A 14,256-nucleotide genomic window follows, 5' to 3' on the forward strand; every position below is an offset into this window, starting at 1 on the left:
GCTGAAAAAGAGTCAAACCTTCTCTCAGGGATATATCTGAGAGCTTAGGAAAGTGTGTGTACAAAGGACTTAGCTCCAGCTAAGACTAAGTTGTTACTTATTTCTGCTTCTTCTGAATTATCTCTGAGTATCAGATGCTAATGCTAAAGCCGCTTTCTTTAAGGAATAGGGATAAACAATGCCAAAACAGCTGAAGCACCGGCTTTCTTGAAAACTAGAAAACTTCTGCGTGTTAAATGATGGTTTGGACATGGCATATGTTCCTGAACTACTGAACTGGGTCATGGTCCTTGCGTGACAGACAGGAGTACTATGCCCTCTCATCCTCTGAGGAAAAACTGACTTAAAATAAATACCATCTCATGTTTATTAATGCTTAATTCATGTTCTTAAATGTACCTCCAGGAAAGCATTTCAGCACCAGGCTATTTGGATGGGAATAATTTGTAAAGAAAGCTATTTTAACTTCAATTAAAGCCAATAGATGGTGTTCTATTATAAAATGATTTCCAGGTAAACATTTTATTTTCGTGGTAGAAGGAAAGCACTCTAAATGTCAGCATTTTAATTGCCTCTGATCTATTATTTTGCATAAAATATTTTTATTCTGAAAATATTACAATGTAAACACTTGTGCATGAGAGAGGAAAATGTTTCTAAATGCTAGCCTTTTCAATTGCCTCGGATCTGTTATTTTGCAAAAACATGTGGCTGTCCTATGATAATAGTGATGATAGTGGCAACAGTAATATCCATCAATTGAACCCTTCTTAGGGGTCACACACTGAGCTGAATTATTTCCACACACCATACAGTCACCACCAACACCCTACCTGCATCTCACTTTACTTGGTTTTCATTATCCAACAACAGTTGTGATCTGAACACACTGAGTGGAAATGATCTAAAATGAAATGTAGGGTTCTCATTATGTATCACTAGGGCAAACTTGGTGAAATCTTTCTCACCAAGCAATCCAGTCCTACCTTAGAAACAAATCACTGTGTTCCCCACAAATTCATGCTATAGCTAACCACTAGTGCCTTTGTAGCCATCTTGACTGTCAAGTCAGCTGTCATATAATTGCAGTATCTGTGTTGAAGTAACCCTTTATTTTTCTTAATAACATCCCTGAAGCAAAGGAGTAGGGGACTGACAATTTAGATATACCAGAAAGAAGATGTGGAGATACCATATTTAGCAAACATATAAATTTTATTCAATTTATAAGAAAAGAAAAACAGCAATATGCTGAGGTTGCTAACATCTAAAAGTAGAATACATCTTTTTAAAAAAATTACAAAGTAGGAAAAATAAATCTTATTAGTTTTGTTGTCACACCTAAGACTGGAAAAGTGGTAGCCATAATAAGTGATAAGTATTAGTTAAAATAAGAAAGGCATCCCAGTTATGGATGGAAGACATGAACATAAAATACATCCCATCTTACAGGAATGTGCTTTGTGAGACATAGTCACCCTGTATGATCACTTCATCAAAGGGTGAATGCACTGCAAGTAATAGGGATTTACAAAGTTTTAGGGGTATGATTGAGACACTCAGGAAGTTGCTGCAGAGGATACACCTGTATGTTACAAGAATGCTGCTCTGTTTCTAGAAAACTTGAAAATATTGACTAAAGAGAATAAATGTATTTAAAAAACCAGTGTTCTGTTGCAGTGAAATCTAGTTATTTGGCAGGAAAGCACCCAGGAAAACCCAAATTCATAAAAGTATAAAGGGTGTATTTTTCAGGACATATGAAGGAATGATCAACTCTGGCTCCATATAGCATGAGGTGAATTTCATATCAGACGACATGCATGGAGTAAATAATCTATGTCTTTGAAAGGCAGAGAGAGAGAGACCATATGCCATGTCCTGGAAATATAATCAAAAAGTTGGGGAAGCAGCGATTTTTTTCTGCAAAGTGTTTTCACTGTTGCTTTATATTGCTTTATATCCAAAAGGAAAACTTATCTGGAAGAAGAAAAGTTAAAGTCCTATTAATAATATGCAATGCATCTGGCTTTTCAGCATGTTTGCTATATAAATGATTATGTTCAAGTTCTCTTTTTACCTCTAACACACTTCTACATTTCAAATACTTAGAGCATGGGTAAACTGGGGAAGAAATACACATTTGCATGGTAGTTGATTGAATTAATCTGGACACTGTCCAGTCATGGAAATACATCACTACTTTTGACGTATGAAATGAAACTTACTGAAGCTACAGTTAATGAATTTCTGAAAGCTGAAAATAGTTTGAGAAAAAATTAGGATAAACATTCATGGATCATTGCATGCTAGTAAAATGGATTTTATAATGTACTTGGTAGAAAGTTTTTACAAATGACTTAAGTCTTCTCTCCTGAAGTTTCCTGTATCTTTTATTTGTTCTGTATAGTGTTCTGACAATAATATGACTTGGGATGTTTCTCTTCTAGTCCTGTCCATCTCATGTTCTCTATGTAACTTGTACCCAAATGGGGATATCTTTCCAGAGATCAGGAAATTTTCTTCTATGATTTTATTGAAAACACTATCTATGCTTTTGATGTAGAACACTTTTTCTTCTTTCATTTTGTCTTTTCATAGTGTCCTACTTATTTTGTATTCTATTCATACATTTTCTTTAAAAAGTCATTGTCTTCAACTGAATGATCTAATTCCTCTCTATTATCTTCTAGCTCTGAGGTTTTGCCCTCTATAAGATCCATTCACTGTTGAAGCTATCCACTGAGGTTTTTATGACTTACTGAATATTTCATTTCTGATAACATTTCAGTTTGAGTTTTACTTGGTATTTCTAGGTATTTGATGAATTTCTATTTTCAATACTGAACTGATTTTCTCAATTCATTCAACTGATTGTGTTTTCTTGGAATTGACTCCACAGATTATTTGTATCCTCTTTCAATTCATTCATGAGTTTATTTGTATCCACTTTGAAATTTTGGAACATATTTATTATAATTGTTCTTTTACATTTTTGTCAAGAATTTCGTCTAAGTCACCATCATTGGCAGCCAACACTATGTGATTGGTGATTTTTGGAGGAGACATTTTGTCTTGACTTTTCTTAGTCCCCGGTGTTTGTATGTTGCTATTTGCCAATCTGGAGTGAGCTGAGTTGAGTGAATGCGTGGTGTTAACATTGCCTTTGCTTCATGAGTATTGACTTGGCTTAGAGTTGCTTACAGTTCAGTTGTGGAGACACTTGGCATTGACCATGGGTGGGGTAGATGAAGGTAATGTTGACTTTGTTGAGAATAGGGTCACAGGCTCTGACTTTATACACCAGAATCATCACAGATTATCATTTGTTTGTGCCAGGGGTAGCAGTTTCATGTGTCCACTAATCTTAAGAATCTGTTATCAAATGGTACTATGGAAGAGTGAATCAATGCCAGGAATCCTGTAACCTCTAAATTCACAAGCCAGAGTGTTTGAAGAGTGTTGTGCCTGTGTGACAGACATAGATGGATCATGTCCTCTTGCTTCTGTGGTGCTCAGGGCAGCAGAACACACTCAGGTTAGGGAAGTGACTCCCACTTCTATGTTTTTATTAGTCTCTCCATTCCCTGGCTTCAGTGAGCTTGCTGAGTAGGTAAAGTATTCCCCAGAGGCAGGAGACTATAGCTTTCTTACCTGATTAGGCCTGGTACTATGGGACAATCGTAATGGAAGAATGAATGAGAGGCAAGGTGCTGAGGAAGTGTTTACCTATAAGGACCATGAACAGGCAGTGTTATGATGTGTACTTCAGAGGCAGATTGTGTGGAAAACCCTTTCTTTATATATCTGTGACCAGTGCTATCAAGGAGGCAGATACACATGCCAGAGACAGCGGTTCCTGGAACATGTTATGTGTCTGTGCTGGTTGACCATGGATTGGCAGAAGTGTGCACCTGGAAGCAAATGGTTTGGGGATCTCTTATATCTCTGACCTGAATGCTAGCAGGGCATCCTGTACTCCTAAAAGTAGAATATCATTGTTTTTCTCTTTCCACTTTTAACAAAGGCTCTTGACACAATAAACAATTTCTTGAGCACCTGTGACATTCATAAGACTAGCACTTCAGCTCAAAGCCAGCTCATTAATTCTGTTTGTTCTCTCAGTTGCATTGTTGATCAGCATAAGAATTTCATAGGAATTTTAAAATACATTTTAAGTAGTCCTGGCAAATTTTACAGAAAAAAATAGACCAGTTTCTGCTGGAAATCTAAATATACCTGATATGCCTTTCTTGTCTCTGTGAGTCTTATTTGCAATAGATAAGAGGACTTTGCTTAAAATGAGGACTAAAATAATTAATTGCAAATGCTTAACCCCTCTTCCTACTCATCCTTCACCTTCCTATTGCTGAAAGTCTAGTAAGAATTTTATTTAGAGTCAATGTGAAGTAGAAGAAATGTTGAAACATTACATAATACTGAATATGATTGAACATAGCTAGGACTCATGGAAAGATTTATCACTTAGTATAACAGATTATGAATATATTTTCTTATTTAATATCACTGTATTCCTGTTATTTTCTCCATATTTTATGAAAAAAGGAACATATAGAAATTTAAATACCTACTCTATCCTAAGATTTTAGTTGTCTCAATGTAGAAATATAATTCTTCTGTCCCATCCTTGTGTACTGGTTTGTGGTAATAAATAATACTTAAAGAAGTTCTGAGAGAACCTCGAAAAAATGGAAGAGAAGAAAAGCTAGATGGAAATAGCTTTCAGTAGATCTGTAGCTAGGGACTTTTCTCTTGAATGATAGAACAAAGCCCTGATAAACAGAAAGCAAGAGTTCAACTTGAGACCCTAATGTCAATAGGAGTTGCAGTTAAAAAAGATGGTGTGTCTGTGTGTGTGTGTGTGTGTGTGTGTGTGTGTGTGTGTGTGTGTGTGTGTGTAATCCTTGCTCACAGAAAAAGCCACTGCAAAAAGTCAGTAATGGTAAATTATATTAGTGTGGATAATGAAAAATGAAAGTTGATCACTCAACCTGGTTGTAGAAGGTTGAGAGATAGACAGTTTCATCCTCAGGACAATTACCAGTAATTTGCAAATCAAAGTCTTTGAGCTGAATATATGTGCCATAAAGGAAGTACACACACCAACCATTGCATCCTACCCCACTCAACAGAAAATAAAGAAGGAGCCAACAGCCACAGTGTTTGAGTGAATTGTCATAACCTTTCATATACTAAAACATAACAGTGACAGAGACAGTAGTCTGACAGAATACTATGCCTGTTGAATTTATAGTGGGCTTGTAGGTGTTCAGGATGTCATTGTTTCAAGCTTCTGGCATGCTTAAAAATAGTCATCATGAAATTCGAAAAACAAAACAAGCAAAAACAGCAAAAAAAAACCCACCCCTCAACGACAATGAAAAAATATTCCAGAGGCTATGGCACTGGAGTCCAAATAAACGGAAGGAAGGGAAGGGGTAAATAATGTAGAAATTATATTATAATATCAAAATTTTTATTATATATAATTAAATACATAAATATAATTAAAAATAAAATAAATTCTAAAAAGAAGAGTGAAGAGCTTAGGTTGGAGAGTTGGCAAAGGACTTGCTGTGGAACTAAGAGGATCTGAGTTTTGATTTCATTCAAAGAAAAAAGGCAGATGTGACCACTTGGGGGCCTACCACACAAGTGCTGTGGTGGGCAAAGATGGGAGCATTGATGCAACTTGCTAGCTGCAAGCTTAATTCTAGGTTGAGTCAGCTACTCTGAATAAGGTGATGATTGAAAGAGCATGATGCTCCAGGACCTCCTTTGGCTTCTGCTTGAATGCACACAGGTGTGCACACACATATACACATACTACACAGAAATGCACACGCAGAGATGCATAGAGATTTAAGAGGTCTGTAGGCAATTAATGATAGTTGTGACATCTCAGATCCCTAGGATTCCTATCTTTATATGAATAGTTTTTTTTTTTCTGATTGTTTCTGAAGACAGGGCATCTCCTCTCAGAGGCTGTGTGACTCAGTGAGTAAAATTCATGACAAAGGTATGCTGTAATCTAGAATATGGTGGTGAAAAAAACACTTCAGAGAACACCTTGCTGACTTCTTTGTAAACTTTTCCATCTATAAGAGCATACACATTGCTTCTAAGTGTACATAGCCAAAGTTCTAAATCCCTCCATAGTAATAGGTTATATTTGGTGATAAATTATTGAGCACAGCATGTTTCCTGATCAACAGTAAGCCTAGGCACTTTTAACCTGGAAGTTTCAGAATATGGAGTTGAAGTTGGAGAAATATGGGACCCATGTTAGGGTGGAAGGTAAAAAATGAGCCTGTTTCCATAAAACATAGGGGTGTTCTTTAAAATCTGTTTAGTGCTTTGATGAGAAACTGGGAAGAGTGCTTGTGGTACAATTTACAATCATATAGCTGTGCTGTTCACATCTCAGTCTCACTTGGCAAAGAAATAACTCAGAATATACACTAAAGCCTCTTTTTGTTTCTGTTGTTTTCAAGAGATTTCTACATTAAGAATGGCCTTCTCGCTTTTAGTAGTAGTTGGCCCATCTAAAAATGGCTCCTATGCTCACTCAGTCTGTGGTTTTGTGTGTGTAGATGTGGTGGTTGGCTTGACCTCACATGCCTATATGTCTCCCATATGTAACATTAGCTCAGAAAGTTGTCACTCCTAATTAAAGCTTCACATTCTTAAAGAAATATACAGCAGGCAACAGATACAGCAATTCAGCCACCCCCTGATGTGTAGGCTCTGTCATTGGGAAAATGGCAAACGATGATGCTAGCCTGTAATGAGCATAGGCATGTATGGTTTTAGTAATACATCTGATCTCTCTGCTATGCACATTTTAGTACAAGATAGTCATCACACATAGAAATGTGGTCTATTAAACATTAATATATCAATTTTAGCTTGGATTTCCTAATTGGTTTAATTAATTTTCATACAGATATTGGGTAATTGTATTTTGTCAGTCTGAACAAAAGAAATTTTATTAAGAATATCAGTCTTCTTGGCTGGAATGGGAGAACTCACCACACAATCTCAGCCTTCAAAGCAGGAAAAAAGTCCTGTCTGTGATTCATGGGGAAAAAATGAAGACCACGAGGCATTTCTTTTATTTAAAATTTTTAATTCACTTTACATACCAACCACAGTTGCCCAGCTCCCACTCCTCCCCTATCTCCTCCCTCCCCTCCACTCACTCCCCAGAGAGGATAAGTACTGCCATGGAGTCTCAACTAAGCCTGGCATATCAAGTTGAGGCAAAACCAAGTCCCTCCTTTCTGCATCGAGGCTGAGAAAGCCATCCACCACAGGGAATTGGCTCCAAAAAGCCAGTTGATGTACCAAGGATGAATCCTGGTCCCATTGCCAGGGGTTCCACCATCAGACCAAGCCACACAACTGTCACCCACATTCAGAAGACTTAATTCAGGCCCACGCAGGACCCTCAGCTGTCAATCCAGAGTCCACAAAAGCTCCCACTAACTCGAGTCAGCTGTCTCTGTGAGTTTCACCATCATGATCTCAAATCACCACCCCCACTTTGCCCATGTAATCCCTCCTCTCTCTCTTAGACTGAATTCCAGGAGCTCAGGCCCAGTAATTAATTGGCTGTGGATCTTTGCATCTGTTTCCATCAGTTACTGGTTGAAGGTTCTATGATGACAATTAGGGTAGTCACCAATCTTATTACAGGAGAAGACTAGTTGGGACACACTCTCCACTATTGCTAGATGTCTTAGTTGGGGCCATCCTTATAGAACCCTGGTAATTTCTCTAGTTTGAGGTTTCTCCATAAACCCATAATGTCTCCCTCTGTCAAGATGTCTTTTTCATTGCTCTACCTCTCTGTCCCTCCCCAAAATCGACCTTCCCATTCCCTCATATTCTCATCCTCCATGCCCTCTTCTCTACTACACCCACCCCCAGTTTATCCAGGAGATCTTATCTATTTCTCCTTCCTAGGAAGATCAATGTGTGTCCCCTTAAGTTCCTCCTTGTTACCTAGCTTCTTTGGGGGTGTGGATTGTAGGTAGCCTGGCTATCCTTTGCTTTACATCTATTAATCCACTTATGAGTGAGTTATATAACATGTTTGTCATTTTCTGTCTGAGTAATCTCACTCAGGATGATTTTTCCTAGTCATCATCCATTTGCCTGAAAATTTCATGTTGTTATTTTTGTTTGTTTGTTTGTTTGTTTACCTTTAAGTAATCCTCCATTGTGTAAATGTGCTACATTTTCTTTATCCATTCTTAGGTTGAGGAGCATCTAGGTTGTTTCCAGGTTCTTGCTAATGAATAAAGATACTATGAATATAGTTGAGCAAGTGTCCTTGCTGTATGATTGAGCATCCCTGGGTATATGCTCAAGAATTGTATTGCTGGGTCTGGGATTATAGGTGCAAGTATTTAAAGAACTTCATTTAATTTTGAAAAAAAATTCCTTTTTTCATAATTTTCATATGAGATAAAATTACTTGAATTAAAAGTAAATGTTTTTGGAAGTAATTTACAGCATGGATAAATTCACTTCTATGGTGGTTTGAATAAGAGTGGTCCTCATAGGTTTATATATTTGAATATATGGTTTCAAGATGGTGGAACTGTTTGGGAAAAATTTGTAGGTATGGCCTTATTGGAGGAAGTATGGAGGAAGTATGATACTTGGTGTGGGCTTATATTTTTCAAAGTCTCATGCCAGGCTGTCTCTGTCTCTCTCTGTCTCTCTCTGTCTCTCTCTCTCTCTCTCTCTCTCTCTCTCTCTCTCTCTCTCTCTCTCTTCTCCAGCAGCACTATAGCTGCCTGCTGCCATGTTCCCCACCATGATTATAGTAGACTGACCTAAAAAGTTTAAACAACCCCACACTTAAACACTTACTTTCTTTTTTTTATAAGAAAGAAAATTATTTTACATGTCAATCTCAGGTCCCTCTCCCTCTCCTCCTCCCCTATCCCCTGCCAACTAACGCCCTACCCATCCCATACCCTTTCTGCTCCCCAGGAAGGGTGAGGCCTTCCATTGGGGGGGGTCTTCAAAGTCTGTCATATTCATTTGGATAGGGCCTAGACCAACCACCTTGTGTCTAGGCTCAGGAAGTATCCATCTATGTGTGATGGGCTCCTAAAGTCCATTCCTATGGTATCAATAAGTATTGATCCACTATAAGAGGCCACATAGATTTCCAAGGTCTCCTCACTGATAGCCATTCACTTACTTTCAAAAGTCGCCTTGTTCGTGGTGTCTCCTCATAGCAGTAATACCCCAACACCCCTTCTTTAAAAGGCATATATCAAAAGAGAACAACTTGCCTACCACTCTGGAGGCAGTTGTTAGTGAGGAAAATACATTATTATCCCGAATTTTTCTTTGTTTTGTTGTTGCAATGGTATTATTGGATGAATCAGAATCATCATTGTCTCACTAACATTACTAAATAATTTAAAACCAAATCAACACCAGTAGAGTCAGAATTACAGGACTCTGAAAACTGAGAAGTAGAGATGGTGTGTGGGCACATTTTGCAGCAACATTTTGCTGAAGTTTTAAATAGAAAAACATTTTAACAAGAGAGACAAGTCTAGCTACCTTGCTTTTCTTCTAAGTATTTCTGGCTCATCATATCCAAGTGGTTAGTAAGTCTCCTTTATTCCCACCTACATGTGTCCCTAGATACCATTATGTCCACTGCCTTGAGTGAAAAAAATCTGAATATGACTTTTTACAGTGCCAAATGCTGGATCTGATACAAAGCAGAAGTGCGAAGGAAATGTTAAGGAAAGAGAAATGATCAGAGATTGGGGAATTCCATCTAGCTGTCCCCAACAGGCAGGGATCTTGTACTACAGGTCAAAGGATGAATGTGATAGAATCCTTGACGGAGTAAAGAGGAAATGCACTGAAATCCTTTACCAACATGTTAATAAGTCTGTGAAAATATCTATGGATAACATTGCAAACTTATATGTTGCAGTGGTAAAATAGCATTCTTTTACACAAATTCCATGGCAGAACTTGCATGTTCTTAATTTCACCTTATGTGAATCATCTGGGTCAGTAGAATCTGATTCACATGAAAAGATGTTAGGTGTTTCTCATATTCTATCCCATTTTAAGCAAATTATCTTCCAGAGACATTGAAGTGTGTTGCTGCTACATTAAAGTGTCCCTATTCTTAATTTGTACGCCAGGAAGAATTTACCCAAATTACTTGCAAACTTTTATTTTAAAAATATACAAGCATTATTTTCTGTTTGAGATTCTCACCAGTAAAGGGAGAGGGAAGCAGTGCATTCAGAGTCTATGATTGCCTCTAACTTTTGGACAACTAGACAGATTCCGTTATGGACCATACTATTGGGCAAGATCCAAAAAAAAATGGGGGTAACTGTTGATTTTATGGACTGAGTTGTGGTGTTTGTTTTAGCCTTATTTCTTATTGGAAGGGGAAAAAGGAAATTTTAAAATTATCCAATCTGTGTAAATTACCACCCTCTTGAAAATTTATATAAAAACTTGAAGAAAATATTTGACTCAGTCACTTTGCTAAATGGATAAGGGGAGATGTCTAGTCATTCTGTTCCTCTTTATTTTGGAGGCCACAAATAAAGCACACCTTCTTTGTGGAAACTAAACCAGTGTATTAGGTTAATGACTCAAATTTCATTCCCCATAATGCGAAATGCTCAAACTGTTTTGCTTCAAAGAAGGAGCTCATTATCTGTATTCTTATGGAGAGAATAAAAGGAAGCACAGTGCTAAATGGCTATAAATTCTTAGAGAAAGAGACAATCCTATCTTGGATTGTTCCCACTAGCCATAATGGAGGAAATAACTAGGACTTTATATTTTAGCAACTGCAATAGGCTGACAGTTAAAGGAAACCAAACAGGACAAAGAACATAGATTTTTCAGATGTCAAAATATTAAGAGGCATCTGGGCCTTTACACATATCTATTGGAGTAGCTACATTGCGATATGAACAGTGCAGGTTTGAACTTTGTCTTGTTTCAAGGCCACACTGAGCCACAGATGTGCTGTGCTCCACCTACTGAGTATCAGTTTCCTTACCAGTAAAATGTATTTAATCATACCTACTTTGAAGGATATTGAGATAATTAAATGAATACTCATAAAGCATTTAGCAGATTGATTGGTGCAGAGTAAGTTGATTTTGTAGATAATTGTTATTATTAGAATTGCTGCAAATATTTTACTATGACCTATTATTTTGTGGTCCAAGATGGTAAGTGGGGAATGAATGATGACAAGAAGGAAATGCATGATCAAATACTGTCTATGCATCCCATGTTAGCACTGGGCACACATGAACACAAATAACCCTTCAATGCCTGTGACTTAAAAACGGGATGGCTCTAGCTGGAAAAAATTCATAACTAAGATGGAGAAGGATTATAGTAAGAGTCAGATCCTAGCTTCAAAGACAATGGTGGCAGAAAGTCACTTAACAGTCATATAGTTGGAAATGATACAATTTAATTAATAGGAGTGTGTTTGGAAGCAATAAAACATTTCATTTTTAGACAGTAGGATATTGACACATTCAGGGAGTTGTTCAAAGTAGCACAACATGTCAAAACCAGAAATAGCTTCAAAGGCTGCTTGACTCAAAAGCCTGAATCCATTGTACTTTCAATGTATTTAGTGGAGAGAAATAACTTGGTGCATGGACTAGAACATGGAAAAGCATGTAAAGGCACATTTTAGATTTTCCTGAGCAGAAGTTCAGTGTACCTATTGAATTGGATAGGCTACACTTTAAGAATGTAGCTTAACTTGTCAAACTATGGAGTTCTCAAAAGGGAAGCTGGAGAAAAAAGAAAACATGTTTATTTTTGATAAAACTTTAAGTCAGTCATTGAACACTTCATTCATGTATGACTCAGTTTATCCAATTGTCTCTGAAGTTAGCAGTTCCGGCAGCTCTTGGTTGGGGTTGCTGGTGCAAGAGTGGGTAAGCCAGGGACAGTGCCTATTTCCAGGCAGTCCTCATACTGAGGGAAATCTCATGGCCATTGGTAATAAGTATACATAATAATAAAAACATTTTCAAGTTCTGATGAATTTAGTGACGACAAAGCATCAGAGGAATCTCATGAGGTGTGACTGGAAAGGAGAAGTGGCATACAGCTTTAGAAGAGGGCCACTGCTTAGAGAAGTTATATTGAGAAAAAAGGAAGTATTCTGAGGATAAGCTCTGATTAAAAACAATAGTTGCAAATGATCCTGAGGACAGAAAAGCCCTGTGTGCATGAGGAAAAATGAAAGTAATGCCACTGGGTTCATAATTTTCTAAACACTCTCGTGTCATTGTGTTTTGTGTTCTTGAAAAATAATGTATTACCTAAATATTATATTCATTGGACATTACATAGAATAGCAGCTTCATGTGAGCATTGCACCCCATTGGTAACACCCCAGTATCTAATGTATGTCTGTCCCACAGAAACCAACTACAAATATTAAATTAATTTATGTGTGATTGATTTTTCTCACTACTAGTTTCCCATAGAATATTGAGCTCTGCCAGTCTAAAACTACAGTTAAATGAGGTCTATGGTCTCTTCAGGTTCTTTCTCAAATTGATTTCTGCATGAATTTTTCAGTTTAGGTAAGTCATGAAAAAATAATGGCGAACAATGAATTTGCCTCTTGAGGTAATCTAAAAAGAATAGAAAAATATTATAACATTAAGTTGAGGTCATTTATAACCCAATTATCAAAGATTATCATGTTGTAATGAGGTGAAAGATAATCTTACTGTCCTACCTGTTTTACAATTCTCTTTTTAAATAAGAAAACTAGATTAGTAGTGACAATATTCTTCATGTACTATTTATTGCAGAAGATTATAGATAGCTTTTAAAACAAAAACAAAAACTGAATCTGTTGTTGCCATGAGTTCGACTTCCCTAATTACAATTTACATGTGAATAGGAATTGATTGTCAATGAAAATTTCCATCAATAGTGTGCTTTTTTGTGTCACATAGTATTTTTGGATCAATGTAATACTTTAAATGATAAGTGAAGATATCAAAGTAGAGAGACAGACAGGTATAAATTAGGTAACCTGTACTAGCCTCCACAATAAAGTAAGCCAATGAGAAAACACTTTCTAATCAAACTTTTTTTAAAAAAATGCCTCAGAAAAATTCATTAGGGCTGAGCATAAGTGTGGTGTATGTTGCTGAATATTATGCATAACAATGAAAATGTTACTAAATGTTATGACTAATTAGCTGTGATGTCATACACTTTGCTGAGTATAGATAGACTATGTCTGGGCTATCTAGACTATCCGGCCTATACTACAGTGTGTGTGTGTGTGTGTGTGTGTGTGTGTATGTGTGTGTGTGTGTGTGTGTGTGTGTGTGTGTGTGTGTGTGTGTGTAACAGCTCAGTGGATATTCTCTTCTCTGCTTCAATGCATCACATTGTCCATGTGATGGGAGAAATGCTGGTAGGTTTCATGAAAAGAAACTGCATGTATGGAAAAGTAAATCATTTATTCCAAACAGTATTTTTCTCAATTCTTTATTATTTGAATGAAATTTTCTGGGCTTGTTGTTTTGTTTTCCTTTTGGGCAATTAGATAAACCAATGTAAAAGAGGTTATTAATGTGATAACAAGTTTCAACCTAGTTCTTTGTTTTGGCTGATAGTTGTAAAAATGTTGAATGTTTCAGTGCCCTACTAATATCATCTACTAAAGATTGATTTGTGGATCCTTCGTAAGTTCCAGATTGTCTAAGTATCCAATCTCTACCCCTAGTGAAGACAGGAGAACAACAACATGCCTGGCCCCTATTGGAAATAAGTTGCCTTGGGACAGCAATTGGATCCACTATGAGGTATCCAGGATGGAGAGGAAGTGAGTGAGAAAGAATAAAAGGAAACAGTCAATAAAGGCATGAATGCCTACTAAATTCTAGCCAGAAGAAAAACAGATTTTACTTCAAGTGGCCATGTTCCAAATAATATGAATTAAGAGACATTTGTATTCAAGCTCTGGAATCACCAAAGAAGCTGAATGAAGTTTGTGTCCTGGAGTTGGTTTTAGTTTGCATGTTTATTGAGCGAGTCATCCACATCTCAGACAAAGAAGATGCTGGTGCTCTGATGTGCTTTTCCTTTCTGACGACTCTGCTGTGTTAGTTTGATGCCCAGGCTTCTGGGCTTCCTCCCAGAATAAATGAGCTGCTTGGCTCC

General features: G+C 37.1%; 1 protein-coding gene across 3 annotated transcripts in view; it reads left to right on the forward strand.

Annotated features, from left to right (window-relative positions):
• LOC100766244 (gamma-aminobutyric acid receptor subunit beta-2) overlaps positions 1-14,256 on the forward strand; it is a 211,774-nt gene that overhangs the window by 80,562 nt on the left and 116,956 nt on the right. The window lies entirely within an intron of this gene.

The sequence above is a fragment of the Cricetulus griseus genome, chromosome 7, assembly GCF_003668045.3.
Source record: "Cricetulus griseus strain 17A/GY chromosome 7, alternate assembly CriGri-PICRH-1.0, whole genome shotgun sequence".
In the NCBI taxonomy this organism is placed as follows: Eukaryota; Metazoa; Chordata; class Mammalia; order Rodentia; family Cricetidae; genus Cricetulus; species Cricetulus griseus.